This window comes from Acomys minous (genome assembly GCF_964271855.1).
Source record: "Acomys minous genome assembly, chromosome: 15".
Lineage (NCBI taxonomy): Eukaryota > Metazoa > Chordata > Mammalia > Rodentia > Muridae > Acomys > Acomys minous.
In genome coordinates, this window is record NC_140497.1 from 37,282,716 (window position 1) to 37,303,494 (window position 20,779).

Sequence of the window (20,779 nt, forward strand, 5' to 3'; positions counted from 1 at the left end):
TCTCCTGTCTCTTCCTCCAAGGTACTGGGATCATGAGCAAGAGTCATCACACCCAGCTTGCTTATGAATATCTGTTAGTCTTAGTTAAGTGTTCTGAGCAGATCTTACGAAATGCACAGTGCATGATGATCCTCAAATTGAGATACTTTGTTTAAAGCATGGACCTTAAAGATTTTGTCTCTTGCTGTTCTAAATCAGAATAGTTGAACTTCAGTAAGTCTCCTTAACGAGAGAGAGCCTTTTATAGCTTCACTTTTCTGGGTTTTGTTTGTTGGTTCCATTTTTAATATATTTTTGTGTTTTTCCTGGGCTGGAAGGTGCATTGTTGTTCTGTCTGATGTGGGGAAAGTTTGGAGGTCTGTGGATGCTACCCTTTGTCTCCTTATCAGAATATATGCTCATGAGTGTATTTTACAGGCAGCCATTGACTTACGTTACAGAACACGAAGTGTTCTCCTTCAGTGTGTGTCTTGGAGGGACACTAAACCATTCAAGTTTATATATTAGCTATTGCAGACTAAATGCTTGTCCTAGAGATCCTCCCAGTATAGGAAGAGTGGTTTCCATGAAGAGACAGGAGAAGGGTTTGAAGAGAGGGTACTTAAAAGACAAGGGGAGGTTGACATGTTTTATTAGAGTGGCATTCAAGGAAAGTGTTTTCTAAGGTGAAATGCTAAAGTCTCTAGTTTCACCAGCAACAGTCTACAGAGACCCTGATCTTGTGCTTGCCATGTCTTTATAGCAGAAAACACACAGGTGATTACATTCCAATCCTGAAATGTCTGACTCCCATCAGTACTAAGAAGAGCCATGTACCTAATTTATGGGATTCTCCAGGAATGATACTTTATTATTTACAATGATAACTTATTCTAAAATTTTGCTTGATGTCTATTGTGAAGCTCTGCAGACATGTCTTCTCCTGATCATGTCTCATCACAAAGTAAAGAGGGTGATTCGAGAAGGAAAAAAAATCAGCAAAGCAAGATCAATAACTCAACTGACACCACATGCTGGCGAGGATGTGGAGAAAGAGGAACACTCCTTCATTGCTGGTGGGAATGCAAACTAGTACAACCACTTTGGAAATCTATCTGGTGCTTTCTCAGAAAAATGGGAATAGGGCTTCCTTGAGACCCAGCTATTCCACTCCTTGGAATATACCCAGAAAATGCCCTACCACACAACAGGGACATATGCTCAACCATGTTCGTAACAGCCTTACTCATAATAGCCAGAACATGGAAACAGCCTACGTGTCCCTCAGGAGAAGAATGGATAAAGAAACTGTGGTACATCTACACTATGGAATACTACTCAGCTATTAAAAACAAGGAATTCTCAAAATTTGTGGACAAATGGATTGAACTAGAAATTATCATAATGAGTGAGTTCACACAGAAGCAAAAAGAGCTAAACGGTATATACTCACTTATATCGAGACACTAGTCCAAGGGGTACGTCCCCATGAAAAACTGTACCTACCAGGAAAGTGGGTCAGAGGGGAGGACATCCTATTGAGACTTTAGATGTGAGAAGCCTGGGAGAATGAGGAAATAGAAGGATCCAGTGGGTCCTGGAAAACTACAGGCGGGTCTGGGCCCTGGGGTCCTCCGCAAACTATGGCAACAACCAAGGAACATATAGGCAGTAAACTTCGAACCCCTACCCAGACTAACCAATGGACAGGACATCCTCCACCGGTAAGTGGAGAAGGAGATCTGACTTTCACACAAACTCTGGTGCCCCATATTTGAACATGCCCCTTGGATGGAGACGCCAGGTGGCACTAGAGGAAGAATAATAGGTCATCAAGGAGAGACTCGATACCCTATGAGCATATACAGGGGGAGGAGATCACCCTCAGTCACAGACATAGGGGAGGGGAGTGGGGGGGGAAGCGGGAGGAAGGGAGGAATGGGAGGATACAAAGGATGGGCTAACGACTGAGATGTAATATGAATAAATTAATAATAAAAAAAATTTTTTAAAAACCAAAAAAAAAAAAAAAAAAATCAGCAAAGCAACGTATACAAATTGTTTCTTATCCAGTCTACAGGTAAACATTGCACGGTCACTTCCTGGGCTCTTGTTGCATATGTGGTGTGTAAAATGTAATGCTGAACCAATCAAGGATCATGCATGGACTGGACCCAGGCCCCCTACACATATGTACCCGATGGGCAGGTTGGTCTTCATGTGGGTTACCTAGTAAGGTGGGGTGTCTCTGACGAGGACTTTGTTGGATGTTTTTTTTTTTTTTGATCACTTCCTCCTGGCGGAGCTGCCTTGCCTGACCTCAGTAGAAGAGGATGCCTCCTGACGTGACCTGATGTGCTGGAGTGGGTTGGTGAGTCAAGGAAGGGGGCTCCCTTTTCTGAGAGGTAGGGGAGGGAGGATGGGGAAGAGGGAGGGATGGGACCAGGAGGAGAGGAGGGAGAGGAGGAGAGGAGAGGAGGGAGATAAGATTGGGATATAAAGTCAATAACTAACTTTAAAAAAAAATGTAATGTTGAACTTTTTGCAAGAATCTTACAAGGACAGTTACTGAGAAAAATTTTTGTGATAGTAATAATCCAAAGTTACCTTCTTTTAACTGCTTCTATGTTAATAGAAAAGCACAACAAAACAAAAACCTCCCATTACATAAACCGAGGCCAAGAGAAGAAAGATACCCTACATGCAGGAGACAATGACGGCGATGACGCGCAGCACATAGTTTTGATTAATTATCCACCAAGCATGTAAGTATGTACGTGCGTGTATGCTCACAAGAGCACCTATTAAAGGGCTCTCTTACCACCTTTTCTGAGACACCTTGAGGGGAAAAGTGAAACATCAGTGCCTGGGAGGGATATTAAAAAGAAACAATGGTGGGCACTGCTATTTTATGTAACAACCTGGCCACAACTTTATTATTAAAAATGTAAAAATAAAAAATCTACCCTGTCCTCTTTTATAGGAAGAAAAACAAAAGAATTCTTGTTACAAATGCTGAATTTATGTCACATTCACACATTAAGAAAAAGCCTCTTGCTTTGAATACAAAGTTAGTTTAAATCTGATAACTTGAATGCAAAATAATACGAATGTGAAAAAGACACAATTGGTTGTCTACCGCTATAGAGTTTTAAGCTCTGTTCCTGACCTCTCAACCTCTATAGTGACGTTTACATGAAATGGTATAGCGAATGAATAAATAACCTGTGCAAACAGAAACCTGTGCAAGCAACTTACTTTTTTTTTTTTTTTTTGCAACTTACTTTTTTCCCCTATGTAGAACCATATTATTCCCATGTACTGATACTTTACACAGATTCCATAATTTTAAGAGCTCTTCGCTTCATGGGAACATAATGTTGAATCATATTAAAAGAAGAAATTGTCAGTTGGGAAAAAGCAAGGAAACTCGAAGCTCGACTCATTAAGGCCAAGGAGTCAGGGATTTTTTTTTTGAACGATTTGCTCTGAGAACCAAGGTCTCCTGGAAATACCGTTGCGCACACATCCTAAGCAGAACACTTGTCAGCCTTCCTGTTGTAAACTCTTTTCTAGCACCTTTGTAGAAGACACTTCCCATTTTGTGGAAACCCTTCAGAATGTGATTTTAAATGAACCTGCTCACAAGGTTCAAAGCTTTAAATTACTAGACCGCTGTTACCATTGAGAAAACGCACGGAGCAATATCAAGAAGAGAGGAAAAACACAAGCAGGTACAAGTTGAATTCTCTAAGGTCGCCATGTGAGTGCATCTCAGAAAGGATTAAGACTTCCCAAGAATAAGAAAGCTCCCAAGCAATTCACTTCCAAGAGTGGGAAACACATACATTCGTGATTCATTGTGCTTGGCCTACTTTATGCTGGTAGATTGATTTGCTCTGATTTAAAAAAAAAAATGCAGAGATTCTGTATTTTTAAATGTCCTTCCAGGAAAAAAAAAGTTGTAGAAATATGATGGCTTTTATGGGATCAAAAAACAAACAAACAAACAAACAAACAAACAACAATGCAAATTGACCAGTGGCGCTTTTCACAGCACCATTGAAATAAATGATTGTGGGCGGTGAGACCCAGGCTCGGGAGCAGCGAAGTGATGGCAGCTCTGCCAGAGTAACTTGCTCTGAGATCATAAACAGATTGGATATGTGGGAAGGCTCCCCTCTGGAGACATTTTAGTCCCCAGGTCCACTTACCTCTCCCTGGCAGAGAGGTCTTCAGCTCCTTGCTTCCAATGAAATTCCAAGTCTCTTTTTGCTTTAGAGAAGCTGTAGGTCTGGAATAGGAGACACAGAGAGATGCAAAATGAACCAAAGGCTTATTGATATTTTATATGGACATTTAGGACTCGAACGTTCCAAGAGTCAAAGCTGAATTATAACAAGGTCAATTGCTGGCTTCTAAGAAACAAAGGGAAAATGCTGGTTGGTTGGTTGGTTGGCAGTTATTGAAAAGAAACTATGCCAGGCTGCAAGGGCCTATAACCCCGGCTGTTTGGGAGGAAGATACAGGAATATAAAGTCAAGGCTAGCCTGAGCTACAGAGGGAATCTGTAATTTTATTTTAAAATTAAAGGTTAAAAGGGGACTGAGGAGGCAGCTAAGTGGCAGAGCATTTGCCTAGAATGCCTGAGGTTAGCCTCCTGGGCCATCCATAAAGGGGGGGAGGGCAGGGGAGCTACCTGGGCAGTGTGCAAAGTGAAGCTTGATTTCATACACACACGCACGCAGAGTCACTGGGCACTTTTTCTGCAGTTAAAATGGATTTATTTACCTTTACAAAAAATGAAGAGAAGTGTGGAGAAATTTACCTAAGACTTGCCACCTTCTTGTATAAAGCTACCCAGGATGTAAGTTAAACCAAGAGCTGGAGACACCTCACGTTATGTCTGTGTCCTCAGGAGCCACAAAAACATTCACTCTAGCATGAGCTTAAAGTGTTGGTTTTTTTTTTTTTTTGCGGGGGGGGGGGCGGGGGTAAGGTCAATGAGAAATGAATTGCAAGAGTTGTTCACTTTTCCATGGCATTTAATTATTGTAAACCATAACCACACTTAAAACAGACCAATTCTTTGATTTTTTTTTTGTTGTTGTTGTTTTAACATTTAGCCTCTTGAAGTTATTTCTGTGTCAAGTAGTGAGTTGAAATTCCTGTGTCTCTTCCTGACACCATACACTAAGGACCAACTAAACAAACAACATCCACAAACAAACACAAAACTGTGGAGGATTCAAGAGTCATAAGGGCACCTTAGAAGCAATTCTTACTTCTCAAAAGGAAAGCCTTTTTTTTTTTTAATGGAGAGGATTTTTTTAAAATTTACATTTATTTTAAAAAATTATTCACTTTACATTCCCTTGTCACCTCCAAGTCTTACCCACCCACTTTCTTACCCTCTTCCTCTTCCCTAGTCCTCAGAGAGGGGGAGCCCTTCCCCCACTGCCAATTGACCCATCCTACCAAGTCTCATCAAAACTGCTTGCATCCTCTTCCTCTGCGGCCTGAGAAGGCTGCCCTGCCATGGGGGAGGTGATCAGAATGCAAGCAACAGAATCTATGGCAGGGACAACCCCTGCTCCCTTTAATAGGGGAACCATGTGGAGACTGAACTGCCTATTGGCTACATCTGAGTCGGGGGCCTAGGTCCTCTCCATGCATGGTCCTTGTTTGGTACATCAGCCTCCGCTGCCCCCTCACACCCCCCCACACACCCCGACCCCGCGCCCAGATTTGTTGGCTCTGTTTGACTTCCTGTGGAGTGGGACAGGAGCTCCCCAGGAAGACTAAGAGAGGGAGGTTTTAATACAGAGTGCAGAGAACTTTGCGGGGCTCAGCCCTAATGGGGACACCTATATCGCAACGTGTTCTCAACGCTTACAAAACATTATGTAGGGAGGATGGAAAGACTGTAAGGAGCACTGGAGATTCTCTAGCCAACAAGAAGCATTGTAGGTTTCTAGGACCCTCTGGGTCCCCCTACTTGCCTATCCTCTATATTTTCCTCATCTAGAGTCTCATGATGGCTAGATCTGAGCCCAGGGATTCTGCTTGATCTAAGGCACCAACCATAGACAAAACGGGCAGTCATCATCAAACCCCTACCCAGATCTAGCCAAGGGACAGAACATTCTCCACAGCTAAGTGGAGACTGGGGACTGACTTTCACAGGATCTCTGGTGCCCCATATTTGGCCATGTCCCTTTGTGGGGGAGGCCCAATGGCACTCGGAGGAAGGATAGAGGACTACCAAGAAAAGACTTGATACCCTAGCACCATATTCAGGGGGAGGAGGTCCCCCACAGCCACAGTCATAGGGAAGGGGGATTGGGGTGAAAGTGGGAGGGAGGGAGGAATGGCAGGATGCATGGGATGGGATAGAAAATGAGATGTAATAGGAATTATTTTTAATTTTCAATAAAAATGTGTAAATAAATAAATAAATAAATAAATAAAAAAGAAGCATTGTCTATGCAGAGACATTCATGTCTCAGCCAGTCACAGAGCTGTTCCCATGTAATGGAATTAGCAATATAAGTTACCTGCTTGTTCTGCAGGTTCAGTTCTTCACATTCTGATTGTACCCCCCCCTTCCCTCATCTTCTCCCAATACCCTCTCCATCCCTCCTGTTGTCCTCAGAAAGGGGACCCCCTCCTCCCCTAACATCTGACCTCTACCTATCAAGTCTCATCTTTACTACCTGTATCCTCTTCCTCTGTGGCCTGAGAAGGCTGTCCTGCCATGGGGAAGTGATCAAGTTGGGGGGCCAGAGACCATGTGAGATGTAGTCTTTACTCCCCATATGTGGGACCCACAATGAGACTGTGCTGCCTATCTACTACATCTGAGCAGGAGGGTCAAGGTCCACATTGTATAGGATCCTTTGTTGGTGCATCAGGCTTTGTATTGCAGTGTAGTTATCCTGTATTATGTGGCTAATATCTGCTCATGAGAGAGTATATACCATGCATGTCTTTCTGCATCTGGGTATCCTCACTCAGGATGATCTTTTCTAGTTCTATCTATTTACTTGCAAATTTCAAAATTTCCTTAATTTTTAATAGCTGAGTAGTATTCCATTGTGTAAATGTACCATAGTTTCTTTATACATTCTTGAGTTGAGGGATATCTAAGTTGTTCCAGAATCCCTGTGAATCATTATTAGATGCCATTCTTGTGTGACATGAATGAAGATTTACAGATATCTTTTTTTCTGCACCTACAAAGAGCAGAGAACCAGCCTTAACTGTACTGTGCATCATGCACACCTTATACATTTATAATTTTAGAACTATATAATGCTTATGAGAAATTATGTTTTCATAACAAAAGAAGCAGACACTGATGCTGGATCAGACCTGACAGGATGCATTCCTCTCAGCATGCTGGACACTGACATCCTGCATCCTTCATGTTCCAGCACCAAGCGCTTCGGTTGCTATTACTCATCAGAACAGGACAGCTAACCAGGACACCTTCGAAGAAAGCTTCCAATCACAATTGGTCAAGCATTTTAGACTGTCCTACACAGAACTCTAAATAAGCCTGGAATTTCCTAACATTTATAAACTGGACTACAAATGCTATTCTTAGCTTGTTTAACCATTTTCTCCAATTTTATTTGGGCCCCTACAAAGTTACTATGTGTCCCAAATCAGCTGGATGAAACCTAAAGAGAACGATGCCCCATTTCCCTTAAGGGGGGGTTGGGTAGGTTTTTGGTTGCTTTCTTGGGTGATATATGTTTATCTTCATTGGGAGTTGGTTATAAGTTATTATTGGTCTCATTTAGAGAGAAAACAAGGTTGGACTAAGAGGTGTCTGTCTCTCCTTTCCTTTATCTTTCATTCTTATGTTTGAAGACAGGGGTTGAAAAGAATGAAGGGGGGATATAGAAATATACAGGGATGATAGGACAAAAGTAGATCAATGAATCTATTCCTCAACTTATTGACTTGATAGTCACTCAGAAGGTTATTTTTAATCCATTGGTAGATAATTTTGTATATAGATGCAAAATAAGTTTAATTTTATATACATTGGCATAGAATTCAAATTTAAGGTTATTCTTCATACGCATTATGTGTATTTCTACTCTAATATGTGATATTCTATCCATACAACTAAATTATAATATAAGATTTACTTCCAGTACTTTAAAAGTGCTATTGCAGCTTCTTAAGATATACAAGTTAATTGTTTGTTGATCAACTCATGGTCGTATCAATTACTAGTCTATTTTTATCATAAGAACATACCTCCTAGGTGTAACAGATAGTTATGATTCTATAAAAAGATAAGGTGAAATGGTTAGATAAGGTTTTCAAAACCTCAGAGGCATACATAATATGGTATTTAAAGATGTTTTTATTATTTTAAAGATACGTTTACAATGAGACAGGTTAACTCCAGGCAATACCCAGCCTAACTCAAAGAGGATTATGAACATCAAAGAACCACCTTGTGGAGATGGCTTCAAATGTGGCAAACCAGCCACTGGGCAAAATGTCCTCATTTCTACCACAAGTAAAATTCTGCCTAAAAATGGGCAAGCTTGGATACAGGCAGAGTTTATGGCCAAACTCTGTCAAGACAGGGTATGCAAGTCCTCAACAGTTCTTGCCTCAGGAAATACATCTGTCAGATATATTGGGCCAGAAGGCCTAAGAGGATGCTCCAACATTATAGAGAGTTTTGGGTGACTGTTCAGGCAGCAAACTGTCTTTGTCATCTTTTCGTTTGGGAAGCTGCTAATCTGCACTTGCTATCTACTCAGATAATTAATTTTATTCCTTCTCAAGGCTCTGATGGGGTTGATGACCAGATTGTTTAGTTTTACAATTAAGTTTACTTGTTTAGGGATTAAGATGTTTTTAGTTCTAGATAGATGTTTTAATTTGATAATGATACGATATGATATATATTGATTTCCATTCAGAATTTTAGAGTTACCAAGATAAGAAAGATGTTTTCTTCAAGGCTGTCAAATACAAATGGCTAAATCACCATGAATGTAACATTCATATAATTCCTGCTTATTTCAAGGTTTTTCTTGCTCTTGCTAGTTTATTGTATGTATATATATATATATATATATATATATATATATATATATATATATGTAATAATATAAATCTATGTGTAAAATATTTAATAAAAAATAAATAAAAGAAGCATTGAAGAGGCTAATACAAAGTAATGCTTCTGGGCATGATAGGGTCATTGCTCACATGTACTCACAACAGCTTATGATTACCTGCCCAAGATCAAGCCAGTCAACACCTCATCATGGGTAGGTGGGAGGATGGAGTTGAGCTTCTACTCCTGGCTCAGCAGCTTTTGAAAGGTGATGGTTGCTGAAGGAGGATTAGTTTTCAGCAGTGGTGTGACACATGGTGGGTTACCCCATGTTTCAGTAGATAGCTTTATACACACTCACAGATGGGCAACTTTAAGTGGACTCAATGGCTTATAGAAAAAGAAGAGGAGGAAAAGGAGTGAGGAGGGGAAAGAGAAAGGAGAAGTCATAAAGTTAGGAGGAGGATGGGGGCCTCTGAGAGAAACTGAAAAGACTTGGGTGGTGCAGATATGATCAATACACATTATGTTGATGTATGCCCCTACTAAAGAATACATTTTTTTAAAAATTACCAAAAAATGGGGCTGGAGAGATGGCTCAGTAGTTAAGAGCACTGTCTACTCTTCCAGAGGTCCTGAGTTCAATTCCCAGCAACCACATGGTGGCTCACAACCATCTATAATGAGAGCTTGTGGACAGTCACACATGCAGGCCGAACGTTGTATAAATAATAAAAAAAATTACAAAAAATAGCTTTTAGATCTGTATATCATTGACAGTGTAATTGGTTTAACTATCAGAAAGGGAGAAATCAGAAGCAACTACTTTCTAAGAAAGCAGGCACAGTTTTTCAAACATGAGTTGAGAGGTCCGGTTTGTGTCTGGCTCATATGTTAGTAGGAAATGTTGAATTATGAGGTTGGGAGTCATAAAAATGAATCTCACTCTTTGCATGAAACCTTTTCCTTCTGCATGTTTATGCATGGATTGAGATACATGAGTTTGGGTACACACATGTCTATGTGTGTGTGTGTGTGTGTGTGTGTGTGTGATAAACAGAGGACAGCCACAGGTCTTGCCCCTTGTCTTCTATTCTGTTTGGGATGCAGGCTTTGTTGTTCCCATTTTGTATGCCAGGCAGCCTGACCTGTGACCTTCTCATGCCATGGCAGAGGTGCTGAGGTTCCACAAGTACACTCTTCCACCAGGCTTCTCCCAGCTTTGCATGATATCTGGGTATTTGAATTCAGGTTTTCACAGGTATGTGGCAAGTGCTTTACTCACTGAGCTGTGTGTCCAGACATAATGGGCATAACCCTTCGAGAGATGGGGAAAGATGCTTCACAGTATGAGGGAATATGTGCCTGAAAGGGATTAGTGTGTGTGTGTGTGTGTGTGTGTGTGTGTGTGTGTGTGTGTGTGTGTGTGTACAAGGCAGGAAAAGAGACAGGAAGTAGTAAGCCTGGGAAGGGTGGGAGCCAGGGACAAGATGTCACTTGGAAGTACTGGAGAGGTAATTCAAGAAGGAAGAGTTGGTTGATGGTGTCCAATGCTGCAGGAAAGTTTGTAAAGATGAGAATTGGTGGGAAATCATATGGTCTAAGATTCCCTGAACATCTCTAACTTCAGACACAGCTGGGAGAGGAGGTTAAAAAAAAAAAAAAAAGGTCAGATTATGGCCAGAAGGCGGGGGCGGAGGGGAGGAGAGGAGGAGGAATTTCATAGTAGAGAGAAATGCTTTTTTTAGGGTGGGTGCTGAGAGACTTCTGACAAATGGGAAAGTGTGGCCAGCAGCAAAGGGGCAGCCTGTGGCAGTCAGAGGAAGGGAGTTAATAGGGTAAGAAGGGCCAGTGGTTGCTGGTGAGTAGTTTGGCTTGGAAAGGAAGAAAAACATCATTTTCTTTGAGGTGGTAGGAAGTTGTTTTGAACGTAGGCCTGGATAGACTATGTGGCTTGAGAGGCGGAGGGGTGTAGAGGAAGATGGAGAGAGTGGGTCATGTCACGAGGTCACCAGTTACAGATAAAGGGCACAGATGATCAAGGAGGGACCCCAGGGAGCAAGAACCAAACAATTTTATCCAGATTTGGGGAATCCTTAATGGTCTTCTCCCATGAAGTTTTATATCAACAAAACAATCAAGAAGGTAAAAGATTAGAACAACCCCAAAATGGGGATTTGCTTTGAGAAATATGAGAGCATCAAAGAGGTACAGAAAGCTCCGGAGCACAGCAGAGAACAATGACCATGCAGGTAGGACATCTTTAAAATATTGCCAACTGGAACACTGATTGATAACCCATCATGTCTCTCCCGTTTCTTCCTCTCTTCTCCTCCTTCCCTTCCTCTCTCATTCTGTCTCTCCCTCTCCTCTTTCTTCCCCTTCCTCCCTCTCCTTATTTTTTTCACTTACTGCTTTATTTGACAATATTTATCGGATGATTGTATTACTTTAGGTAATTCTGCAAGGTACCAGTGTGGGAAAGGTAAAGAGGCTTTAAGATAAAGATGAGCTTACTTTCTGGTACCTTTACTATGGCACCATAGTTGCTTGGCTCTCTCAGGCTCACTCTTTATGTGTCAAAAATGGATGTGTATGTGTGTGAGGATTTATATCTATGTGATCATATGTGTTATAACATCTGCCATGATCATCTCTCACATTGATTAGTATTTTTTCCACATAGTGGAAATAGGATGCTGTATAGGGTTCGCTCTCTCTCTCTCTCTCTCTCTCTCTCTCTCTCTCTCTCTCTCTCTCTCTCTCTCTGTCTCTCCTTTATGCATTTTATGCATTTGGTAGGTTATTTGAAAGCCTTTGTACTCTTCATACAGTTGGCTGTATACTCAACAGTGCTGCTGTAGCACAGCCTATAAACTATTCATGAACCCAGGTGAGGGAGCGTCCTAAAAAATACTCAGGTCATGGGGGAGAAAGGATCAGGCATCCTAATATTTCAAATGGATTCTTGAGCAGGGAAAAGCAATTCAGCTCACAGACTGCTACACATATGGTAATCTATAAGCAGAGACCCACATTCCTTTACAGAAGGAAGGGACAAAGGAAGGACGGTAGAAAGACAGCCAGACAGTCAGACAGCCAGACAGCCAGACAACCAGACAGCCAGACAGCCAGACAGCCAGACAGCCAGACAGCCAGACAGCCAGACAGCCAGACAGGAAGCAAGCAAGCAAGGAAACAAACAAGCAAATGATCTTTTAACCAAGAACATAAGACTCAAACATATCTGGACACTCACGTTGGCACCCATGCTTGGGAAAGAAGAGTGGTATATGGTCCAGTTCTGTGCTGTGATCTCCAGGCAGCTCCCCAAAGTCCACACTTATTACATTACCCACTTTATACAAAGCTAGGTTTGCCTTTCACCTTTCAAAATGTCTATTTTAGAGTTTCTTATGCAAATTTAGAAAGTTTATAGCTTAACATTGGTCTTGAACTGAAAGTTCTGGCTCTTTCACATGACAGCTGTGTCCTTGTGACCTTGACATTAGGTTAAAGTTTCTAGGACTTAATAGGTTCATCTACAAAAATGGGATGAAATGATACCTTCCACAGGTTTGCCATGAGAAGGGTAAAATGACTTAGCATTTGTGAAGCACTTAGAAGAGGGATGGAAAAGCTAAAGATATGCTTAGCATACTTGTAGGCACTCCCAGGCTTGACTAAGAGGTGGCCAAGCTTTAGGCATAGCACTGTGATGCTGTCATATATAAGCAGGTAGGTCTCTAACCGGAGCTATCCTGGAACTCATGTGTTCCAATGGCGACTCTCTGGGCATGGCTAGGAAGGAAGACCTTCCTCCTATGGTCATCATCCTTTCTGCCACGCTCTTCCACGGTGAGGCAGGAAGATCATGGATTTATAGTGAAAGTTGGTTATACAGTATGACTTTGTTTCAATAGAAAAAAAATTTAATAAACCTCAAATAGTTATAAATAGTTTAATTACAATTAAAAATTGGAATATTCACCTAAAAATACGCACAGCTAATTTTAAAAGAATTGAAAATTCTAACATATACTTAGTTGTGTCCTAGTCAGCTCAAGTCTTTAAAAAACTTTTTTTTTAAAGACCAGAAACAGAATCTTGATTGGTGTGAGAGAATTTTAAATGAATCTTAGTCAATGAATGCTTGAGATTGATTGGACTCAAATGAAACCAGTCATAGTATTTAGAGACAACTAGCTTCTCAATTAGCATAGGCTACCATCTTGAGACCACTAGCTTCTCAATTAGCATGGGCTATCTTGAGACAAATGACGCAGGATGGAACAACTTGGCAGAAAAAGTGCAAAACCAGGCAAAGTAAAAAGTGTAACAGTAAGAAGTTATTTTTTTCCTCATTTTCTCCTACTCACCCCTTTTTAGAGTGATTAAATTCTTCCCATATATTTAGCATCTTTCAGTGGTCCATACCAGGGTTCAGTTTTATCATGAAATGAACCCCGGTGAACTCAATAATAAGACCCAGATTGTTTCTATGCAAATTGACTCACTCAATACCGTAAACAAACACCAAACACTGTATGCATCCAGAATTTAAAGATGCTAATGAAAGCAGGCAAATAGTATCATTTTTTTTTAATGCCATTGCCTTGCTTTTGAGGTGAGGGTTCTGTTTTGATACCAGATGATCACCTCTTGTGAATATACTGCTCCTCACCAAGTGTGGTCATGTGGCTCACAAGAGAATGCTGAGCTGTACTTGCAGCTTGTCTTATAGAGGAGATTGCAGGTAGGTACCATATGCAATTTTTACGGTTTAACATTGGGAGCATGCATATATAGACTTGCTAGTTTTGTTCCCCCCCCATTCTATTTATTGTAGACAAACATGAGAAAGATCCATTGCATTACTTAAAAGCACATCATGCCACACAGAGGAAGAGGTGTTTCAGAAGACTCAAGCAGTTCCGAACAATTTGTCAACTAGGCCCATGGAATACTTTGAGCTTTGTTGACTGTCACAAGCATTTTAAACCACAAATTGATCTCCCTATATATGACAAACAAAATGGCTCATTGAATTTGTGTAATAAAAGTATTTGAGACATTTCTCTCAATTGGCAAAGTTCACATTTGCAGGGCAAAGTTCACATTTGCAGTTTTAATCTGAGCTAATACATCTGAAGAAAGAACGTGAGTTCTCTTTCCAACACTTGCTGAACAGATCTTGCTGCAAAGAAGAAAGAGGGGCAGTGGGGTAGCAAAGTCTTTGAAAGCTGTTAGTATTTACTTACTCATTCTTTCTGTTTTGTAAACCGATGGTGTGCATATCATGTCAGGTACCATCCTGGGTTTATGGGGGATAAAGGTAAGCAAAACGAGACACAGCATTTGTCTTCAGGTAGCCAAGACAGATCTTAATCATATTTTCACATTAATGCACCCATGGTACACATGGTACAGACAAAATGGTGTAAGGACCATGAGGTAGAAAAACCCAAGAAAAATCCTGGTAGGCTTCTGGGGAAGATGAAGTCGTTCCAATAGAAACCTGGAAAGGGGGTGGGGTTCACATAGGTGCAGCAGAGCAAGAATAGAACATGGGTCTGAGGAACTTATAAACTAGGAGGCCAAGGGCATACTGCTTAAGTTTACTTGGCACTGTGACAAAATACCTAACGGAAACAATGTAACAAGAAATGATATTTTGGGGGCTCATAGTTGCAGGGTTTAGGAGAATAGGAAACCACTGTTTTATTGTTTTATAGCTTCCGCCATGGCGCCGAGCGTTCGCGGTTGCTGGAGCGTGTGAGGCCATTTCTGCACATCTGAGCAGATGGACAGAGCTGGACGTAGAGAAGACAGGGCTCTGCTAAGGTCCACTTCCAGCGCTCCATGTCCGATATTTTGGCTACATGTGCCAAGAGTTCTACAACCTTCCCCAAACAGGACAGCGTCTGGGGATAAGTTTTCAAGCGCACAGACCTATGGGGCTCCGTGGGAAGACGATGAGTTTGGAGAACTGAAAGGGTTGGGGAGCTGAAAGCCATTGGTTTGGGAATATAGTGGGATTTTGATGGGTTACGAAAGGCCCATCGTAGTGTTGGTGGGGGCGGGGAGGGTAAGTATTTAAATTTTTATCTTCAGACCAATGGAGACCCTTGAAAAGCTAGCCAAGCCTTGTTCGTATTTGTAATTTGAGATCACTGTCTAGAACACAATTTGTAGCAGCAGGCAGCTCGCCGGGAATGGTTGTTCTCATCACAGAGGAGGCAATAGAACCATCAAAACAGGATGCGCACGTGAAGAAGAGAGAAAGGTTGTCCTAGTGACATTTAGGAGGTGAAGTTAGTGGTAATAGTCTTCAGACAATGTCATGTATCTAATGCATAGAACTTAAAAGTTACAGAATCAATTAATTTTGTTGGGGTAGTGAGCCCCAGAATTTTTTCTAGACACTGTAAAGTTTCATAAATAAGCTAAAGTTTATTAACCTCTCAAAACATAAACGCCCCAATTAAAGCGGCAAAGGAGACAAAAAATGCTATTAATTTTGCTGATTGAAAAAAAATTACTTAAATATTTCTCAGCCACAGCTTCATTGAACTAATTTGGTTGCCCTGCTGATATTTTTAATAAGATGCGCAGTTTGCTGGTTGGGCGGGGGGGGGGTCCTCATCTTTTCAATCACGGGTAAAAGCAGCTGCAGTGAAACGGAAAGTTTGGATGTCACGTGCACACAAAATTGAGATCAAGCTTTGAATCTTGAATCGTTTATGGTAGAAATGAGTTTTTTTTTAGCGTAGTGTTGGAGGCTTTGCAAACTACGATTGCAGTTGGGCGTGGTGGTGCACGCCTTTAATCCCAGCCCTCGGGAGGCAGAGGCAGGTGGATCACTGTGAGTTCGAGGCCAGCCTGGTCTACAAAGTGAGTTCAGGATAGCCAAGGCTACACAGAGAAACCCTGTCACGAAAAAACCAAGAAAAAAACAACAACATCAAAAAACAAACAAATAAAAACAAAAACAAAACAAGAAACCCAGCAAACTATGATTGCAGACTTTCTTGAGAAACAAGAATAAGAAAGTCCCAGGATCTATGTCACCTCTTCTCAGAACCAGGGTTATAGACGTGTGCGTCCTGCCTTTGGGTGGATGCTGGAAGCATCAATTCTGGCCTTTGTGCTTAGAAAGCAAGAACTTGACCCACTCAAGCCTGCTCCCCAGACACCACGGTTCAGTTTTTTATAAGAAACACAAATGCAAAACAAAAACTATGTATGGCTTTTACATTTCTTCGGCAAAGAAGCTAAAGTATTTTAGTTTTTTACAAAGCCTATTTCTTCTGTTAGAGGTATTCATTTAGTATTTTCTTTCTGACCTTTTACATAACTTTTGGCTTTTTTTGGGGGGGCCCAAACCTATATTTTATACTCAGTATTTTTCTCCATAAAACACTTAAAAGTAAAACATACGCTCATGAGCCCATCACTGTAAAATTCTCTCTTATAGTAGAAATAAATAATTTGATAGTACAATAGTGGTAAAAATTAGTTTCCTCAATAGAAAGGGTCTATATTTTAGTCCCATGTAACGCCATTACCTCTGTTGTTCTGGGAGGCCTCTGAATTATTTTATTTATAACATCTCCCACTTGTGAGAGTGAGACAAAGCAATAGATGACAATTACCCAGGACTTTGGACCTGTGAATTATACAAATGAAAAAAAACAAAAAAGGTTCTTCGATCTTTAAAAAAAAAAATACACTTTCTTTGTGGTGCATTGTCCACAAACCATCCCCTTGGCATGAAATGCTTAAAACACACGCAGACAAATGAACAGACCTCTTTACCCGATTCCAGCTAGAACCTGCTGAGACACAATTTTCCGTGCGCGGGGCGCCAGCGATCAGTCACAGGCACTTAAGCTCACTGGTGTCATAAACCAGAAGGGTCAGTCAGGAGTTCCTCCCTGGGATATAATCTATGTCCAAAATTTGCCTGGCAAACAGGGTAGTTCTAATAACTTTTTTGTTGATACCCGAAGTCAGGTACTTCATGGGGGGGAGCAAAGCCTATAGGAAATGCTTGGAGGCATCTGCAACAAATGGCTGCTCCAGGTTTTGGGTTCTGCAAGCTTATGCCACCATAAAAGATTTCAAAACTTGTAGCAGAACCCTGCCCCCCTCCCAAATCTCAAGTGTCTCATAATAAAGCTGTGAAGTATTTTGTGCACCTTTATGGTGTGTGGAGTTGAGTGCTGGCTGTTAGCAGTAAGTGGAGATTCAGTAGTAAAACAAAACACGGCCCCCCTCAAACAAAACAAAACAAAGCCTTTTAAAAAAGAGAACGTTTTCTTACATCAATGGACTCCAGGGATGATTTTTGTGGAGGATGCTTTAAGTGCCATTTCAAAGCCCCGAACACACTACAACAAATAAACTGACCCTCTCATCTTGACCTAAATTATTGCTTAAACAAAGGTGCACATTCCTAATTTACATGAAAGGCAATTAGGCCTTCTGCTGACAGTGTTTTGAGAGGTGCATCTGCTCAGGGCACGGTTTGATATTTTAAAAAACAAACAAACAAAAAACCAAAAGAGTTTTCCTTCGTTTTGTGGCTATTTTGCTTTCTTCCGCAACTCAGCCATTATCTGCTGAGGGCAAAGAATACAACTTAAAATTTTTAACTTATCTGTGTAAAGGGTTGTTCTTACTGCAACGCATTTTTAAAGGTCCCTTTTCATTATTAAAACTTTGTTGCAAAGAGCCTGGAAATAGAAAATCTCAGGCAGCGAGATTCGCCACGCTCTGCATTGGTACATCTCAACAACGGATATACAGTTAGCGCAGCCATTCTGCGGGCATACACTGCGTTTCTATATTCACTGTCAATTATGTTTTTATTCATTTATGTTTTAACACCATTTCCAGATTTGTACTTTCAGCCACAAATCTGACAGTTCATGACGTTTGGTATTTAAAAGTTGCCTAGAATGGGAGTGAATCTTCTATCTTCTCTGGAATGCTTTGTAAGCACCCTTGGCTTTGAAAAGCAAAACAATAAACTGTAAACCCGTGGTATGGATGTTTACATTAAAACACGAATTTGCTGTTTGTTAGCCTAAATGCATTTTCTAATCTGTGTATCCTTCTGTCATGCTAGATGCTTAGTGATATTGAAAGGGGTCTTTTTTTTTTCACATTAGAAAAATGCTTGAAAGCTTTTACAGTAAGAATTTAAATAAAGAGTGAAAGGTGGGCTACTATTAGCAGTTTGATATTACTTTCTCCTCTTATATTTATTTATGCACTAATCAAATACTCACTGTCTACCCTCCAAACATTGTTTTTTAAATTCATTTTTAAAGCTCCTTCTTGAGAACGTAATATATGCGTGTTATGTGTTTTCATCATATTCCCTCTTGCTCCCCACACTTGCTCCCACTCTCTTCCTACATCTTCCTCTCAAATTCCTCTCCTCTTGCTCATGTCCATGATGGGGTATTGATTGGCATGGTCCTATGAAAGCAAACCACACTGTTAAGAGTTGGTGGGTACAACATCCTGGAGTGTCAGGAAGACAATACTTTGTAGCGGTGCCACTGGTCCTCTGGGTCTTACAGGTTTCTGCCTACACCTTCAGAACATTGTTCCCTGGGCCTTGGTATACAGGTTGTGTTATAGATTTCCCATTTGGCGATGGGGATTCCAGTGAGTTATTGTCCACACTTTCACTTAGCCTCTGTCTGCTGCAAAAAAAAAAAAAAAAAAAAAAGACACTTCCATGATGAGCCGCTCTCATCTCTGGATGTCAATGTAAGTGTTTAGAAAGTAGTTGGATACAGTATCAGTTTAGTGAAATGGTAGCAGTAAGTTCTCTTCTAGGGTCTATTTCTATTCCTACCAAAGGTCCTTGGTGAGGTTTATAGTACTAAGCGTTGAGTTCCCTTCTCTGGAATGGTCCTTAAACTGTTGGTTACCTCCAAGGCATTACTGCCACTATCACACTATTATACATATCTTGTTTGCCAGTTCTTATTGTAATTCTCAGGATTTATCACTGGGTAGGACTGTTGATAACTTTTCTCTTCTAGCAGCTTACACAGCCCCTTCCAAATCTATGAGCACTAGCTCTCCTGAACATTCTGATGTGATAGGGATAGAATATTAACAAGGGCACCTCCATTCTTGCTTTTATAGTAGAAAATCATCTAATCAAAGACAAATGACTTAAATGGAGCTAGAGAAACGGTTCGGAAAATCAAAGTGCTCCTTTTGAATCACAAAGACCTGAGTTCAAATCTCTAGCGCTCATGTAAAAAGCCAAGTGCCAAGCACGGTGGTGGTGGTGGTGGTGGTGGTGGTGGTGGTGGTCGTGGTTGTGGTGGTGGTGGTGGTTGTGGTGGTGGTATATGCGTGTAATCCCAGACTTGGAGGGCAGATATAGGTGGATTCCCCAAAGCTCAGCACAGCCAAAAATTGGTGAATTTCTGGTTCCATGAGAGACCCTATCTCAAGACAATAACTTGAGAGAGTAAGAGAAATAGAAGACAGTTGATGTCCTGATCTGGCTTCCACTGTACCTGTACAGGTATGTACACTTGGACACTAGCATACATGTACTGTAGCAACACACACACACACACACACACACACACACACACACACATACATACACACACTACAAACTTTGATAAGCACTTTAAAAGAAAATAATGACATTCCTTGGAGGATATAACAGAATTTGGGTGTAGTTTTAAGTTTTTGTGTGTGTGTGTGTTTGTGTGATATGATAAATAATTAGTAATACTAGAAGAAGTGGGAAGGTGGACCATGAGCTAAGGTCCCACATGGTATGGAAAAGAATTCTCAGGACATATTGGTGAAAAGGATATAGGATTAGGCAGGGCTAGAGAGATGGGTAGGTGGAACCTTGAAAATCAGTGTGAAGCTGATTTTTAACTCTTGGGAGTGATGGAAAACCACAGGCAAATGTTACATTCAGAAGTGCCATGATTGGAATCAAATGACAACTTTAGGTGTTTGCCTTTAAAACCTATGTTTGAGTTATTTCCAAGGCTTCACAAGACACACGTTTCATGGAAAGGGGAGATAAGGACATTTTGAACAGAGCTGGTCTAGAGATACTGAGCTCTGTGTAGTAGTTAGCACAGCTAATTTGCTGGCTCTCTTTAGGCATCTATAGACATCTTATGCAACCAACCAGAAAAAAACTCAAGTAAATATTTTTTTTCTCGACTATAATTTTTCCAAGGGAAATGAGGTCAAGGCTAGAGGCAAAATGTCTATTTGAATTTTTTCAAGTTTATTCTGATCTCATCTTTTCCTAATCGTACTGGTAAATGGAAGTAAGATGTTCTGATGGACAATACCATGGGAGGGACTGGTTCTCCGTGCCTGTAGTCACGGCATGGACCATGCATTCGTAGAACTGAAGATACTGAACAGCTAAAGGAGAGACTGTCCATAGCATTTCATCTGTATCCCCTTGTGTAGGCTTCAATGAGCACCAGAGGGCAGGAGGCTTGCCAATGGCACAGTTTGCAAAGAACTAGGCCACCAGAAAACAACAGCCATGGTTATCTGACTCAGAGAAACCTTTCTCACTTAGTTTCCCAGGGACTTAGAGAGTAGGAGGGTAGATCTCTGAAAGATGGGTGTGTGGCTACCAGAAACAGGGTACCAGGCTACTGTTAGTACAAACCAATAATCCCA

At 41.0% G+C, this 20,779-nt stretch overlaps 1 protein-coding gene across 11 annotated transcripts in view; it reads right to left on the reverse strand.

The window, feature by feature from the left end:
• The window catches only part of TENM3 (teneurin transmembrane protein 3), a 2,605,219-nt gene that overhangs the window by 711,308 nt on the left and 1,873,132 nt on the right, over positions 1-20,779 (reverse strand). For all 11 annotated transcript variants that reach the window (XM_084760481.1, XM_084760480.1, XM_084760467.1 and 8 more), the window contains exon 9: positions 4,194-4,273. The gene's annotated coding sequence lies outside the window, so the exon portion shown is untranslated. The remainder of the gene's footprint in view (positions 1-4,193; positions 4,274-20,779) is intronic.